The sequence below is a fragment of the Sciurus carolinensis genome, chromosome 11 (assembly GCF_902686445.1).
Source record: "Sciurus carolinensis chromosome 11, mSciCar1.2, whole genome shotgun sequence".
Lineage (NCBI taxonomy): Eukaryota > Metazoa > Chordata > Mammalia > Rodentia > Sciuridae > Sciurus > Sciurus carolinensis.
The window spans coordinates 293,628-309,470 of record NC_062223.1 but is presented as its reverse complement, the minus strand read 5'-3'; the positions used below and the strand labels follow the sequence as shown (position 1 = coordinate 309,470).

General features: G+C 56.6%; 1 long non-coding RNA gene across 2 annotated transcripts; it reads left to right on the top strand.

Annotated features, from left to right (window-relative positions):
- The first annotated feature begins 8,411 nt into the window (after positions 1-8,411).
- Positions 8,412-13,930, top strand: LOC124958172 (uncharacterized). 2 transcript variants are annotated; one of them, XR_007103838.1, is made up of 3 exons: positions 8,412-10,070; positions 10,286-10,424; positions 11,128-13,930. It is a non-coding gene; the product is annotated as an uncharacterized LOC124958172 (long non-coding RNA). The 2 variants fall into 2 exon arrangements; XR_007103837.1 differs by lacking the exon at positions 11,128-13,930 and having other exon boundaries at positions 8,412-9,544; positions 9,714-10,070; positions 10,286-11,066.
- The last annotated feature ends 1,913 nt before the right edge of the window (positions 13,931-15,843 follow it).

Genomic DNA, 15,843 nt, shown 5'->3' with positions numbered 1-15,843 from the left:
GACAGTCACTGAAAGCCACAGAGTGGAGAGCCAAGGCGTGACTGTGAGCTCAGGGTTTCCTCAAGGCGTGTTTGCCTGGTTGGTGTGCACAGAGCGTTTCCCAGCTCTGTGGACAAGGCCAGGAGGCTGTGGGACCCCAGCCCCAAGGGGTTCCTGCATGCCCAGGGCCTCCGGGCTCTGTGGGGAAATTGCTGGTACTGGGACCAAGGCAGAAAATGCCCGAGATGAGCCTGGAGCTTCCTGAGGTGGCAGGAAGAGGAGCTGCTGGAAAGCAGAGGTCGCTGGGGACCCGGGCAGCAGAGGTGCCATTCCCATCTCCAGCCCAGGTGGTGTGTGGAGGTGAGGCCTCTGCCGGCGGCCCGACCTGGTTGTTGCACAAGGCACACAGGTGTTGAGACATCACACCCTGCCCAGGCTGGCAAGTCGTGACGTGTCGGTTACGGTAAGGGGCCGGGCGCTGGGGCATGCACAGGGGCTGGGCTGCAGTCACCACAATAAAATAAAATTTAAGAAGCAAACTCTACATGAAGATGGAGTTTGAAAGAAAACAGGAGCCAACCTAAGGAGCCAGAGCTGTGACTTCACCAGCAGCAGAGGACGCCGCAGGTTAGGAGCCAGGCGAAGAATCCCTGAGCCACACTGATACTCGGCTGAACGTAACTGGAGGAGAAGGGAGGACTGCCTTAACCGAATTCTGGTTCCTGTAGGGTAGGGGAGGAAGAGCAGGGGGACCGTCTGGGAGTGACCCACCGAAGGAGCTCGCTGTGGAACAGCTGGCTGGCTTGATTTTCTGGCTTTGGTAACTGTGCTGCAGGTGTGCTGTCAATCAGGGAAAGCGCAGGAGGAGGAACAGAGACTTTCCCTACGTTCCTGAGACCAGTCTACAGGTTTCCAATTGTTTCAAAATAAAAGGTTAGGGGAGAGGTCAACGTTAGGTTCATTGAAAGAAAGGACACACAGGTGGAGTAAGCAGGGCAGTGGGGGGGCTCAGAGTGTGAACCCTGGTCAGCAGATCTGGTCCAGACCCAGCTCTGCTGCCCTTTAGCTGTATAATGCTGGGCAACTTAAGTGACCTCTCTGTGTCTCCTTTCCTCTTCTGTAAAGTGGGGAGGATAGCCAATCCTGAGGGTTGTTCCAAGGGCTAAATATGGTAATACGGGAAAGCACTTAGAGCAGGGCCAGGCGAGAACTAAGTGCCCAGAAGATGCTGCCGGCCATCGGCTGGGGGGACCAGCACCATCCAGGGGCAGTGGACCCAGGGGAAGTTGCTGCATCGCTGACCACTCAAGACCTGCCCTGAGAGGGACGAGGAGGAAGAGGAGGAACAAAGAGGACAAGTGGACAAGAGCTGAGACAGGCAGAGGCAGCCCAGGACCTGGACGCCAGGACTCCAGTGCCAGGGAGTCACGAGATGTGAGGAAGACTGCCCAGCAGGATCCCAACCCAGAGGGTCCCAAGAGCAAGACACGAGGCTGCAAAGAGAAGAAAGAGAAAGGAAATAAAAAGGTCGACCAAACAAAAGAAATGACTAACACTTAAACAGAAGTCAGAGAGAAACTGAAGTGTCAGAGAAAGAGTTCCAGAGAAAGCAGAGGTCCCACAAAAGGAGCAGGAATTGAAGTGAGACTAGATTCCTCAGGACTCCTGTTGAAGGGATTAATGAGGAGAGGTTGAGTCCTGCTCTAGTGACTCCATGGTGCAGAACAACAGCTCTCAGGCTGCGCCTGTCCTAGTGACTCCATGGTGTGTAGAACAGCAGCTCTCAGGCTGTGCCTGCCCTAGTGACTCCATGGTGCAGAACAACAGCTCTCAGGCTGTGCCTGCCCTGGTGACTCCATGGTGTGTAGAACAGCAGCTCTCAGGCTGTGCCTGCTCTAGTGACTCCATGGTGCAGAACAACAGCTCTCAGGCTGTGCCTGTCCTAGTGACTCCATGGTGTGTAGAACAGCAGCTCTCAGGCTGTGCCTGCCCTACTGACTCCATGGTGTGTAGAACAGCAGCTGTCAGGCTGTGCCTGCCCTAGTGACTCCATGGTGTGTAGAACAGCAGCTCTCAGGCTGTGCCTGCCCTAGTGACTGCATGGTGTAGAACAGCAGCTCTCAGGCTGTGCCTGCCCTAGTGACTCCATGGTGTGTAGAACAGCAGCTCTCAGGCTGTGCCTGCCCTAGTGACTCCATGGTGTGTAGAACAGCAGCTCTCAGGCTGTGCCTGCTCTAGTGACTCCATGGTGCAGAACAACAGCTCTCAGGCTGCGCCTGTCCTAGTGACTCCATGGTGTGTAGAACAGCAGCTCTCAGGCTGTGCCTGCCCTAGTGACTCCATGGTGCAGAACAACAGCTCTCAGGCTGTGCCTGCCCTGGTGACTCCATGGTGTGTAGAACAGCAGCTCTCAGGCTGTGCCTGCCCTAGTGACTCCATGGTGTGTAGAACAGCAGCTCTCAGGCTGTGCCTGCCCTAGTGACTGCATGGTGTAGAACAGCAGCTCTCAGGCTGTGCCTGCCCTAGTGACTCCATGGTGTGTAGAACAGCAGCTCTCAGGCTGTGCCTGCCCTAGTGACTCCATGGTGTGTAGAACAGCAGCTCTCAGGCTGTGCCTGCTCTAGTGACTCCATGGTGCAGAACAACAGCTCTCAGGCTGTGCCTGTCCTAGTGACTCCATGGTGTGTAGAACAGCAGCTCTCAGGCTGTGCCTGCCCTAGTGACTGCATGGTGTAGAACAGCAGCTCTCAGGCTGTGCCTGCCCTAGTGACTCCATGGTGTGTAGAACAGCAGCTCTCAGGCTGTGCCTGCCCTAGTGACTCCATGGTGTGTAGAACAGCAGCTCTCAGGCTGTGCCTGCTCTAGTGACTCCATGGTGCAGAACAACAGCTCTCAGGCTGTGCCTGTCCTAGTGACTCCATGGTGTGTAGAACAGCAGCTCTCAGGCTGTGCCTGCCCTACTGACTCCATGGTGTGTAGAACAGCAGCTGTCAGGCTGTGCCTGCCCTAGTGACTCCATGGTGTAGAACAGCAGCTCTCAGGCTGTGCCTGCCCTGTGACTCCATGATGTAGAACAGCAGCTCTCAGGCTGTGCCTGCCCTACTGACTCCATGGTGTGTAGAACAGCAGCTGTCAGGCTGTGCCTGCCCTAGTGACTCCATGGTGTATAGAACAGCAGTTCTCAGGCTGTGTACTCTGAATTACCCCATTTTTTCAGCTATAATTTTCCATGAGCTGCTTTGTTTGAGTACAAATGCCAAGGTAGAGTGACTACATTTCCTGTTTTCACAAACAGGATATCACCATGTGCCCAGCACAATCACACAGCACCAATTAAAATGTAATTTATACATTCCAACCCATGAGACCAGATTAAGGAATATTTGGACATGTGGGCCTCCTGAATCATATTAGGAAAACCAGACAAAGGAGCTTAGGAAGTTCACCAGACCCAACACCTGCAATCTGTAAAAGAGAAGCCCCTGAGACTGGACATGGTAGTCCCTGACTGTGTCCCTGGTCACTCATCATAAGTCTCACTTAGGAAAATTGCCACAGTGACAAAACCTGGATCCTGTCCCTATTTCCACACGAGGTCCATTCCAAGCTGACCTCTCAAGCTGAGACTGTGACACTGATGCTGCCCTCAGCTGGGTCATCTGCTTTGACAAGTCTGGCAGTGTGTAGTTAAAATTCCTACCTGATCACTGTAGTGACCGTGCTCATGTTCATCTCTGCCTGTGCTTGTGGCTCAGCGTCCTGTGACTGTCTTAGTCTTCTGTGACTTACTTATATGTCACTGTGTGAATTTGACATGTGACATGAGCATTACAAATTTTAGACATCAAGACTGGAATAAAAGAAGCTGTGATTGCCTGCGCTTACCAGGTGAGCCAGGAGTGTTCAGCGAGCTGCCTGCCACCCCAGAAAGTGGTGTGACCTGTGACTTGATCGTCACTTAATAAATCCTGGCATTGTGGAAGACACAAGCCTGTTTGGTCTATGTGGATGCCAGAGCTTGCTTTTAATGAAAAATGACTGCCCCTTGCACCCCGCAGGGAGCTCACACCTCTCGAGGTGCAGCACCCACAGCTGAGCTGCTGTCTGTTCAAGTGAACAGTCGACATGCTCTTGTGCCCCAATTCTAACAGCACAGGTGCCAGGGACGGGATCTGAAGAAGGCCCGGGGTGGCCCGAGAGCAGCAGGGCAGGCGGGCTCCTGTGGCCTCCTCTCGGTGCTACCTTCTCGCTGCCAGCCTGGACATCCTGGCCGCCAGGTCCCTCTTGGCCCAGGAGCCGCGACTTCTCCAACTGCATCTGAGCATTTTCATCCAGACCAGGTCTAGTGTCAGATGGTGTCTGTCAGAAACCGCCTGGGTCCCTCGGAGGACCTCTGGAGGCAAAGGATTGGAAGGAGAGGGGTAGACAGAATCACCAGAGTCCGGGAGCCTGGGATCCCTCCAGCCCACTCACCTGAGAGGACACAGAGCTTCATGGCTGCAGCACCATGTTCCCCTGGGAGCTGTTGTCTGCAGGGTGCACGGAGGCGAAGAGGCCCCAAACACCTCAGGAGCAACCGGGTTTCTTGTGTGGTGTGGGGTCGAGCCTGGGGCCCTGCCGGGCTGAGCAGCCTCTACTCACTGAGTCACACCCAACCCAGCAGGGACAGGCGTCTGAGACCAGGTCACATCTCGGAGAGCCTCCCTGAGCCTCCCAGGCATGGAGGTAAGACGCAGCGACCCACAGATGATCCGAGGCGGTGCGTCCACTGATTCGACTCCAGCTGGTCCCTCTCCTCTCATCCTCCCTTGCAAGTTGCCCTGAATGTACACTCTTTCACTCAGTGAACTTCCCACTCCAGAAAAGAAGAGAGAGCTGGCCAAAGGATCATGAATGCAGGCCTTCAGATCAACTGGTATGACTGCTTCACCCAGGCTGAGCCACGTGTGCCTGGTGCTTTTCCTCCTCTGGATGGTGCTTCCAAACTGACTTGCAGCTGGGCATGGTGGTGCATACCTATAATCCCAGCTGCTCAGGAGGCTGAGGCAGGAGGATTGAGAGTTCAAAGGCAGCCTCAGCAACTCAGCAAGGACCTAAGCAACTCAGCAAGACTCTGTCTCTACATAAAATACAAAAATGGGCTGGGGGGTTGTGGCTTAGTGGTTAAGCGTCCCTGGGTCAATCCCCGGTACCAAAAAAAAAATCTCAAAAAAACCCAAAACAAACAAAAACAACAACAAAAACCCCAAAACAACAAAAAACCAAACCAAACAACAAAAAAACTGACTTGCAACAAAACTCTATTTAGTTGACTGAAGGAAAAATATGCACTCAGATGTGAGTCTTCCCCAAAGCAGGACTGGGTCAGAACCCGAGGTCGCCTGGTGGGTGCCAGCAGGAGCCTGCCGGCTAAGGTGGCTGAGGAGGCTGAGGTGTTGGCCTGAAGCAGGACTGAAACCCAGGTTTCAGTCCCCAGAGTCACTATGTAGGTGGGCTCAGTGCAGCTGTGGGCAAGTGGCTGTGAGAGGGGCCCGCTGGAGAGGTTCCTAAGCCTTTTCGGTGACTTAGCCACTAGATGTGCCAACTTAAATGAAATGATGTCTGTTTGTTGAATATTTAGATCATTTTCAAATCAGATAAAATCCATGAACATTAACTACCAGCATAAACATCTCCAGCTTCTTATTGTGCAAGAACTAAAGGTGTCTGGTCTGTTGGCCAACACTTCCTGTGCTGTGCTGACGCCCTGCCGTGAGCAAGCCAGGTTTCCAGAGGTCACCTCGGTGGGGACAGATTGGCCAGTGGAGGATGTTGGCTTGTGGTGACCAGCTGGCCATCACCCTTTCCTGGTTCTCACCAGGAATGAAAGCTGAGAAGGGTTCCGAATTCTAAGGTGTTCGGCAAATAAATGAGGGAAACTGAAGGGGTGTCAAGGGCACGTCCAGGGAAGGAGGAGCAACTTTGTTAAGACATGCTGTGACCCTGAGGCCTGGGGAGAGTGTTTCAGAAGGAGTGAAGGGAGACGGGGACACAGGGGGCCCAGGGAGCTGGAGAGGAGGCTTCTGCAGCCCCAGAGCTGAATCCAGCCTAGGGGTTCTCAGTGTGTGTCCTGATGTCAAAAGTAAGCTGATGGGATTTGGTTTTTTCTTTGTTTAAATGAAATAATTCTCTTAATATTGTTCTGGCCTTCATAAGAAATTTAAAAAGTCTTTCTTTACTCGCAGGTAACTGGCCAAGGAAACAGGTTTTCTGTTCTACGGAGGTGACCTCACACCGTGTCTGTTGGGTCTCTGCTTACACAAGAGAGCTGAGCCTCTTTGTTTGAGTGCAGAGACTCATTCTACACGAGTCCTTTATGAAGTCCAGAGTCCTTTATGAAGGCTCTGGTTGCTTCTTAGTGATGTGATTGTATTCAATCACCTGTTTAAACTATTTGATTTTTTTTACAAACTTCTCGAAATCAAATTCTAAATTTTCTTGACCTTGAATTACTTTAGGGATTTTTCAGATGAGTCCCAGGATTATCTCAAAAAAAATTGTTTTTGCTGCTTTTAGAGAGATGATAAACTATTAGGTTTATTCAATATGTTAAATTGCCGATGAAGATGTAGCAAGTAAGGTGATGTTTGGCTGAATAATGTATCTATATGGGTCTATGTTATTACGATGTGTTGTGTTAGGCAGCTTTGTGTTACTACAGTGAAATTCCAGAGACAGCAAACTTTAAAAAGAGAAAAGTTCTATTCAGTTCACAGCTCCAGAGGCTTAAAACCAAGCTGCAGCTTTGGCTTGGCAGCCGGCAGCATCACCTCGCAGTGAGGGTGGTCATGGTGGCTGCCAGTGGAAACCAGCAGCCAAGCTTGCACCGGGGCAGAGCAGGGTCCAGGCAGACTTGGGCTTTCCAGCCGTCCCCTTGCAGGAGCTGCCTTGTGGGGCAGTGCCCAAGGACCTGGGGATTTCCTCTTGACCTCGCTTCCCAAAGGGTTTGGCTCTCCCAGTAGTGGGGCCCTGGAGATCAGGCCTTCAATCACAAGGACCTTGGGGGGCGCGGCAAGCGGACGAGCGGAATCCTGAGAAAGCCAGAGCCCCCGTGTGCTGCCTTGCAGTCGAGGAGCCAGGACAGCATCAGGAAAGTCAGTGCCCCTGCCCTGTGCGCGTGGTCCCCCACCATGCCCATTTTGGGGGCTTGCCACCCGTAGACTGCTGATTGTTTCCTGAAAGTTTTTGCAAGGCCTGATCCTACCGTGCTGTGTCTTCAGGAGGCCCCGGGAGAGGCCTCCAAGGGGCTGCTGGCTGCTGCGCCTCAGATCACACCACCGGACTGCCCAAGGCCGTCCAGTGCCCTGAGGTGACACCGAGCTGGGGACGTGTGGAGCTGGAGCCAGGGCCAAGCAGGGCGGAATCAATCACCTGGGGCTGCACTGGCCCCAGCGTCTGAAGCTGTGGCTTTTGACTCTCTTACATTGCTGCCTCTGTGAAGTTTTCTTTTCCAGAGTCAAATCTTTTCTTTCTTCCTAAGCTCTCCTTAGCTGAGTGCAATCTGCTCGAGTACAGCTTTGTGGGCGAAGATGAGACAGTGCTTTTCCTGCCTGCCGACCCCTCCAGAATGCAGAAGCTAGCAGTCAGTAATCTTACTTTTCTGTGGTTGTGGGGACCAGGTCTTGCTACTGAGCCAGGGCTCCAGCCCTGAGCCAGCCTGTCAGTGGAATTTGCCTAGATTCATAGGTGCTGCCGGTCAGGTGTGCGGTGCAGTCCCTGGTGAGAGGTGCAGGGGTGCCCTGATGTTCCTTTTTAGAGGTTTCAACAAGGACCTTTTTTTTTTTGTGGTCAGTGCTGAAGTGCTGGGCATCAGGTGCAGGGCAGAGTGCACAAGGGGCAAGTGCCCGGTGGCAGGGAGTGCTTGGAGGTGGATACGGGGCATTTGCCACTGAGCCACACCCAACCCTTTTATTTTCTGATTTGAGACAGGGTCTCGCTAAGTTACTCAGGGCTTCACTGAGTTTGAGTCTGGCTTTGAACTTGCCGTCTCCTGACCTAGGCTCACACGTCTCTGGGCTTACGGGCCTGCGCCACTGTGCCCAACCCACAGAAAACACTCTTGAAGAAGAAACTAAACAAGAAGGAAAACAAGTCCATGAAATGCTGCAGGACATGGAGGTGAGGGGCAGAGTGTCAGGGAAAAGCCTGGGCGTGAACCTCCCCCAACTCACAAAGGGCCAGGAAGAAGCCAGGGAGGCACAGTCTCACACCAGAGCAGAAGCCGACCCGCCCAGACCAAGGGACAGAGTGTGCCAAAGACCAAGTGGTGCTGGAGAGGTGCAGACGGGCCCAGGAGGAGCCAGCTAAGGAGCACCACTGGGTCATCCAGACCATCTCCCTGGAGTTTGCATTTCATGGAAAGTCAACGGGAAGGACCTCACAGTTCATGCTGGTCAGAGTTGTGGTCATGGGAGTGAGTTGGGAGCCTCTGCTGTGCCCTGGATAGTGAGGGATGAGTGGCTCCAACAGGATCCAGCACCAGGGCCACACTGCGTGTCCTCCGCCACAGCAGCCCTGAGGCTCCGCAGCGATGTCACAGGACAGACACGTCTTCCCAGAGGCTCCGAGGAGGTCCCAGACGGATGGGACCCGGGTTCCCACACGCATAACGGAAAAGAACTCCAGCTGCTGCCAGCCAGCGCCCAGCTGGGTTCCTTCAGGAAAGTCCGGAGACGCTCAGGGAGGATGGGGCGTGTCCAGAGGGGAGGTGGGTAGGTGCCAACCCTGAGCGAGGGCCAGCGCCCAGCTGGGTTCCTTCAGGAAAGTCCGGAGACCCTCAGGGAGGATGGGGCGTGTCCAGAGGGGAGGTGGGTAGGTGCCAACCCTGAGCGAGGGCCAGCGCCCAGCTGGGTTCCTTCAGGAAAGTCCGGAGACCCTCAGGGAGGATGGGGCATGTCCAGAGGGGAGGTGGGTAGGTGCCAACCCTGAGCGAGGGCCAGCGCCCAGCTGGGCTGGAGGCGCCCCCAGGTGAGCAACAGGGCTGGGCACCTGTCTCCCGTGCTGCCTCACTGCCCGAGCGTTACCAGGACGTGGTCCGGGACATGCTGCTCTGGAGTGCAGCTGCCTCAGTGGCTCATGGGCCCTCTTCTGAGACTCAGCATCGATGGCTTCAGCACTGAATTCCTACCCCGGGGTCACCGCCCTCACCCACCCCAAGGGTCAGAGCCAGCTCCCTTAGCACATGTCAACCAGAGCAAAGAACAGCACATGCCTTTAATCAGAGTTTTGCCTGACCCAGGGGTCCGCCCAGGGCCGAGGAGGCCCAGCATACTGCTTTCCAGCGCCGAGGAAGGGAGTGCAGAGGTTTTGGCCATTCCTTACTCACTGGTGGGGCAGGCTAGCCTGCAGGCTGGGGCCATGCAGGCCGGGAGTGCTCTCCTGCACTGCAAGCCAGGGGTGCTCTGCAGACCCTCCCCACAGGACTGAGAGGAGGGAGCGGCCAGCTGCCTCACATGCCCTCAGGGACCTGGGTGTACAGGGGCTGTGGACTCCTGCTGCCGTTGGCCTGGACTGTGGACACTCCCAGGTCTGGGAGAAGCGGGCGGGTCCCCCACAGCCCTAACACGGAGGGGTCAGCAGAGGCAGGTCCTGATTTGGGTTCCTGGACAGGAAGCACCCTGGCCTGGGCCTCTCCTGACACCCTGCCCTGGTGAAACCCCCACTTCCTAATTTCTTTCCCCATCTTCTTTCCTCAGACAATTGACAAACACAAGGAAGCAGAAACCTCTGAGGAAGCAGAACTGAAGGGTACATGGGAGGAGGCTGCTGAGGAGGGGCCAGACCCGAGTAGGACCACCCCCAGCGTCTGGGCCTCAGCCACCAAAGGGCTTCGGTGGCAGCGAGAACCACACTCCTGAGCTCCCTCCTCCGCAGTATCAGCCTTCTCTGAATGAAGAACCAGACGCGTCAGGAGCCTGGCTCGGCTCCCCCATGCCCACTGGGGTCAGTGTCAGCAGGCAGCACATCCCACCTGACTCTCACCTGGTCCCTGCTCAACACCATCTTCCTGGACTTCTGCTGCCTGCTTCATAGCCTTCGCTTCCTCCATAAAGGTGTGTGTGCTGAGGGGCGCTGGGGCGGTGGGAGGGGCCGGGTCGGACGTGCTGGGAGGTGAAGCTGCACCTCACCTGGGGTGAGCAGCCAGCGTGGGGGCGTCCTGCACAGTCTGAGCGTGTGACAGGGGAGGGCAGCGAGGACCCTGGGGGACTGGGCAGCGGCACCTGGCTCTCCCCTGACCGCTCAGGGCCCTCTCCATCTGGTCTCCCAGTCTAGGGACAGGAAGATGGTGGGTGACTTCACCGGGTCCCAGACTTACGCCTCCACTGTGAAGAAACTGAACCTCAGGCCACGGTCATCAGCGTCATTGGGACCATCCTCGTGCTGATGTTCGTTAGACCAGAATACAGGTGTGCAGGTGTGGCTCAATGACGGGTGCCAGGCTACGCGTGCACTCGGGGTTCCATCCTCAGCACCAAAGTAAACGAGGGACACTTGAAATGCTTTTCATATTTGAGGCAAGGTCACGTTTCCATGCTGGCCATGTCCCCCACCCTCCCGAGCTGGCCCTGCGCCTGGCCTGAGGCCTGCCCCCTGCACCCGCACCATCTGAAGCTTTCACACTCGCACGTCTGTCCACAGTGGGAGTCAGTGCAGTGCGTTGTTCCCGAGTGTGCTGTGATCCCGCCTGGGGAGGGGCTGGGGCAGTCCCAGCCTGTGCAGAATCTGAACCCCACTCCCTCTGCGGTAGCATCATGTCCCCAGGTTCTGCAGGCTTCTGGCCTCCTGCTGTGGGTGCTCAGTGCTAGGTGGCACGGGGCTTTCCCCATATTTGATGTCTCAACTGGATGGGCAGAGCCTGAACTTCCCATGGCCCAGCCCCCAGGAAGGCTGCAGGGGACAGAAGTCAGGAGTCCATAGCCCAGAGGTGGGGGGCAGCAGCCCAGGGTCCTTGGCCTTCAGGGAAGAACAAAGTTCTGACCAGCCACACCCACGACGGGGTTTGTGTCTGGGCCTGGAGTGGTGGCCTTAGGGGCGCCCCTGGGCTAACCTGGCCCTCCACCCCCTGCTGCAGTGAACCCTGAAGCGCCTGCCACCTCTTCTCCTGCACAGCCTGACCAAGCTGGGCCTCAACCTCCCGTCCCAGGAGCGCTCGGATTCCGGGGACACGTGGCAGGCCACAAGACTGGACCTGAGGAACCAGGGTGCAGCAGGGCCACATTCTCAGCCCCCGTACCCCTTCTTCCCCACAGTGTGGGACACATCTCCCAGGCTGCTGCCTCACTGGGGCGACCCGCACTTGCCAGCCTCCTGGGGCCTGTGGAGGGGATTTGCCTTTGCCCATGGTGGGGTCCGTCCTGAGCCCCAGGAAAGGTACACAGGATGGGAAAGCCACAATTGATCTGCTGCTGTGGGAAGGCCAGGGACACCCCGTTCACCAAGACCAGGGAAGGGAGGGCCCTGAGGGTCTCTGCCAGCCGCCTGCAGCTGGGGCGTGCACTCGGGAGGGGGGCAGGAGACCCAGGGGGACGGCAGTCATCTCACTCTGCATCTCGGCAGGCAGAGAGCTCTTGGGCGTTCACAAAGACTGCGTCCCTGGGGGAAACAGGCCCGGGCAGGAGGACACTGCCCAGTCCCCACCAGCTCAGGAGCAGTGGCGGGAGGCAGGGCCCAGGGCGATGCTCCCTGCAGCAGACCTGGGCCTTCACTCAGCTTCAGACGCTGCCCCGTGACAGGGCAGGACAAGGGACGCTGCCACGCCATGGCCATGGGCACACTCTCACGCCTGAGTCCTTCCCCACAGACCATGTGGACATCACTTGGGCACTGGACCCAAGAACAGGGGACTTCAGGGGCACCAGGCACCAGTGGACACAGGAGCGGGTCAGGATCTCGACACCCAGAGCATTGTCATGGCTCCTTGTCCATGGGGGTGTGGGGGCACCAAGGGCTCAGCAGTGTCTAGATCCAAAGTCCACTCACCGTGGGCCCCAGGCCACGGGCCCTCCCAGCAGGCACTCTCCATTCCCCAAATGTGTGACTGGAACAGAAACAACGGGGGTTGACAGAAGCCGTGCTGGGTCAGTGGCTGGCTGGGCAAGAGCCATTGTAGTGTGGTCAGCCAGGTGAAAGGGCCTGGGTTGCTCCCTGCTGGCTATGCAACCATGAAGAGTGGAGCCAGGCACAGAGCCTCCTGGGTCCGGGCGCTGGCCCCATCCGTCCTCCGATCCCTCTCGGGTCTGGTCCTGCAGGAGGGAAGGCTCTGGCAGAGGGGAGTGGGTGGCTGCAGACCCACTTCTGGGACTCCAGGTGTAGCTGAGTGCCAGGTGGGGCGTCTCGGGTCTGGGTTGGGAGCTACACTGGGCATTATAGACTTTTCTCTTCAGTCTCTAAAGATGGAATTGGTCACTAGAAAATGTAGCAGAACTGCCCACCAGGAGCAGGACTGTGCCAGAACCTGCCGGCGGCAGCACCCATGGGACAGCAACCCTGCAGGTGGGGACAGAAGCAGCGCATCCTGGAAGGAGCAGAAGGCTGGTCCTGACCCCTGTGTCCTGCGCTGCTTCCCAGCGCCTGTCCCTCTGCTGACCCTTGGGGCTGCAGAGGATGCATTTGGGACAGACGATGGAGAAGGCAGAGCTCAGTGAGGGGCAGGTGAACAGGGGAGAAGCCTCTCTCCAGCCCAGTCAGGGCAGCTTGAGGACACTGGCAGGGGCAACCTCCCAGTGGACAGAGCTGGATGCAGGCCCCGGCAGCCTCTGTGTGGGGGGAGACGTGGCCCAGGATTCAAGGTACTTGGAGGCCTGGACATGGCAAAGTCCTAGCAGTAGGTGAAGGAGGCAGAGCGGGGTCCCAGGTCCTGAGGAGGGCTGGTGGAAGTGGCCACTAAGTGTGGGATTAAGGGAAAAGTCTTGCTCTCAGAAATAAGGTACCTGTGCAGGGCTGGGCAAGCCCCCGGAGCATGAGGTGGACCTCAGGAACGTGGTGAGCCAGGGTGCCCAGAGCCACTGTGGGATGGATCTGGTGAGCTGTCAGTCAAGTCAGGGCCTGGTGTCGCAGGCCTCCAACACTCTGGGCTGTGCCTCGGGTCATTCTGCACTTCACCTCCTGCCCGAGGACATCTCTTCCCACTGCAGCCCCAGGGATGGCCCAGGGGCAGCCTGGAGAGGGCCTGGCTGTCAGGCTCTCCCCTCAGAGGGGCGGAGGCTGTCAGGGTTCAAGCGGCACACGGGGGCCCGGTCAGGACCCTGCCCCTCGGCACCCCCGCCCCCAGCCTGCTCTGTCCACTCAGTGCCCCGTCTCCCTGTGTACAGCTGCAGCTACCAGAGGGAGGCCCCATGTCATGCAGTCCAGGTGGCCTCACAGAGGCACACCATGGTTCCAGCAGGCAGGGCACTTGAGGTGACCCAAGTGACTTGCAGGCACACCTGTTTATGGGGTAACCGGCAGCCTGCACCCCTGGGATGGCCCAAGGGAGAAAATGCCTGATCAGAACTGGACACCCGGGGGAGGCCCAGGGCCTGAGACCCAGAGCCCTGGTGCAGTGGATGCAGCAGGGTCACTGCAGCTCGGGTGCCAGAGCCGGGACCCCACGCAGCCTCCAGGACCGTAGCTCCCAGCAAGAGTCCAGGACGTGCCCTCCTGTAATCAGGGAAGGACACCTGACCCTTCAGGCTGACCTGGAACGGCAGTCCTGGCCACAGGGGCACCTCACCATCCCTGAGCAGGGGCACCAGGCTCGTCCTGTAAGACCAAGGTCATCCAGTGGCCGGATTCACACCTGAGATGACCAGGTGACGGGGATCAGAGGATGCATACAAGGCTGTGTGGCTCTGCCGGGAGGTGGCTGGCAAGTGCACTGACCCCACCCCCCGCCAGCCCAGGAAAGCCCCACTTCAGCCACTAGCTCCAGAGTTCCGTCCCTGGCCCGGAAGGCACCCCAGGGCCAGCAACATGCGCCACTGCGTGTCTGGCCTGCAGTCAGGAGGTGCAGCGGGGTCAGGTCTCCCCAAACTCCACCTTCATGAGAGGCTTCAGCAGTGGAGGCCCAGGACAGTGGGATGGGGTCCTTGTTCCCCAGTCGAAGATGGAACACCAGACAACTGCCGAGGCAAGCACGGCAAGCACGGCAAGCACGGCAAGCACGGCAAGCACGGCAAGCACGTTTTATTTAAGAAAGCGACAGAGAAGGACTTCTCCTAATGAAGCAGGATCACAGGAGGGCAGTTAGCGTAGACGCAGGGTCGGGTAGGGGGGATTGAAGCACTTCCCCGGCCCCTTCATCGCCTGATTCTGCTTCATCACCATCTTCCCTCTCGTCTCCACCTCCATCTTCCTCTCCTTTTGTGGCGCCATCTTCGGCAGCCTCTTTTAGCCCACCAGCCACCAGTTCCCGCACCCACAACCAAATTACCCAGCTCCATACAATGGCACCCTTACGAGAGGTTGCTGGACCCAAAGGTGTTATTCGGGTCCATGATCCCTTTTCTATGACTGACCTCACTCAATTGGAAAAACGGCTAGGTTCCCTCACTACTGAGCCTACTACTTACATCCGTGAATTCCAATGGGTCCTACAGGCCTTAGTCTTACTCACCATGACATTTACATGCTCTTAGCTAACACTTTACTTCCTGGGGAACGCAGACAGGTCTGGGAACTAGCCCAAGTCACGCAGATGACACTCACCGAATCAACCCCAACCACCCTACCGGCCCCCATGCAGTCCCCGAACAAGATCCAAACTGGGACTATAATACCGCAGCCGGGGTACAATTAAGAAATCAGTTTGCTGTCTGTATATCGCTGGTCTAAAAAAGGCCACTCGCAAGGCAGTAAATTTCCAAAAAATCCAGGAGATAATCCAAAAAAAGCATGAAACCCCCTCTGAATTTCTAGATCGCCTCACTAAAGTGGTCCAATAATACACCAGCTTAGATCCGATGGCAGGCATGTCCTTAGGACATATTTCCTATCCCAGAGCTTCCCTGACATAAATGCTAAATTAAAAAACTTTTGAGCAGGGGCCTGTAATACCTCAGACCGAAATTCTGGCTATGGCTTTTAAGGTTTTCCATAACCGGGATGAGGAAGCTGAACGCCATGAGTACCATAGGTATGAAAAGGCAGAAAACAGCAAATTTCAGATGCTTACCCAGGTCCTACAGAGGGCCCCTCAGGGCCGACGCCAAAGCCTACACGAAACACCAATCCCCTGGGAGCCCGTTTTAAATGTGGCAAAGAGGGTCACTGGGCTAAAGCATGCCCTACTCCTAGGACCCCCAACATGCCTTGCCCTAAATGTCAGCAAGTGGGCCACTGGGATTCAGACTGTCCCACTTCCTGAAGGGGAGTTGTGGCCACAAACCCCAGTAGTGACCTGTTGGGCCTTGCGCTCAATGACTGACGGGGCCTTGGGTCCTCCTCCCCGGCGTTACTATCAACAGGCAGGAACCCAGGGTGCAACTCCAAGTAGATGGGCGCAGCATCAACTTCCTCCTCGATACAGGGGCCACCATTTCGGTCTTGAGGGAGTTTTGGGACCCACGCTGCCTTCATCCTCTCCTATTGTCGGGGTAGGAGGGAAAACCATACTCCCATTAAAAACACCTCCTCTCACCTGCTCTATAGACGGTTTCCCTTTTTCCCATTCTTTCCTTGTAATGCCCCAGTGTCCAGTACCACTTCTCAGTAGGGATATCCTCTCACTCCTCAAGGCTACTGTAATGTATAAAGCTGCTCCCCGCCCATCAGGTGCAGTCATTGTCCCCGCCTCCCAACCACTCGTCAATCTGTGAACATCCTGGCTAGCTATTGGTTCATCAGTCA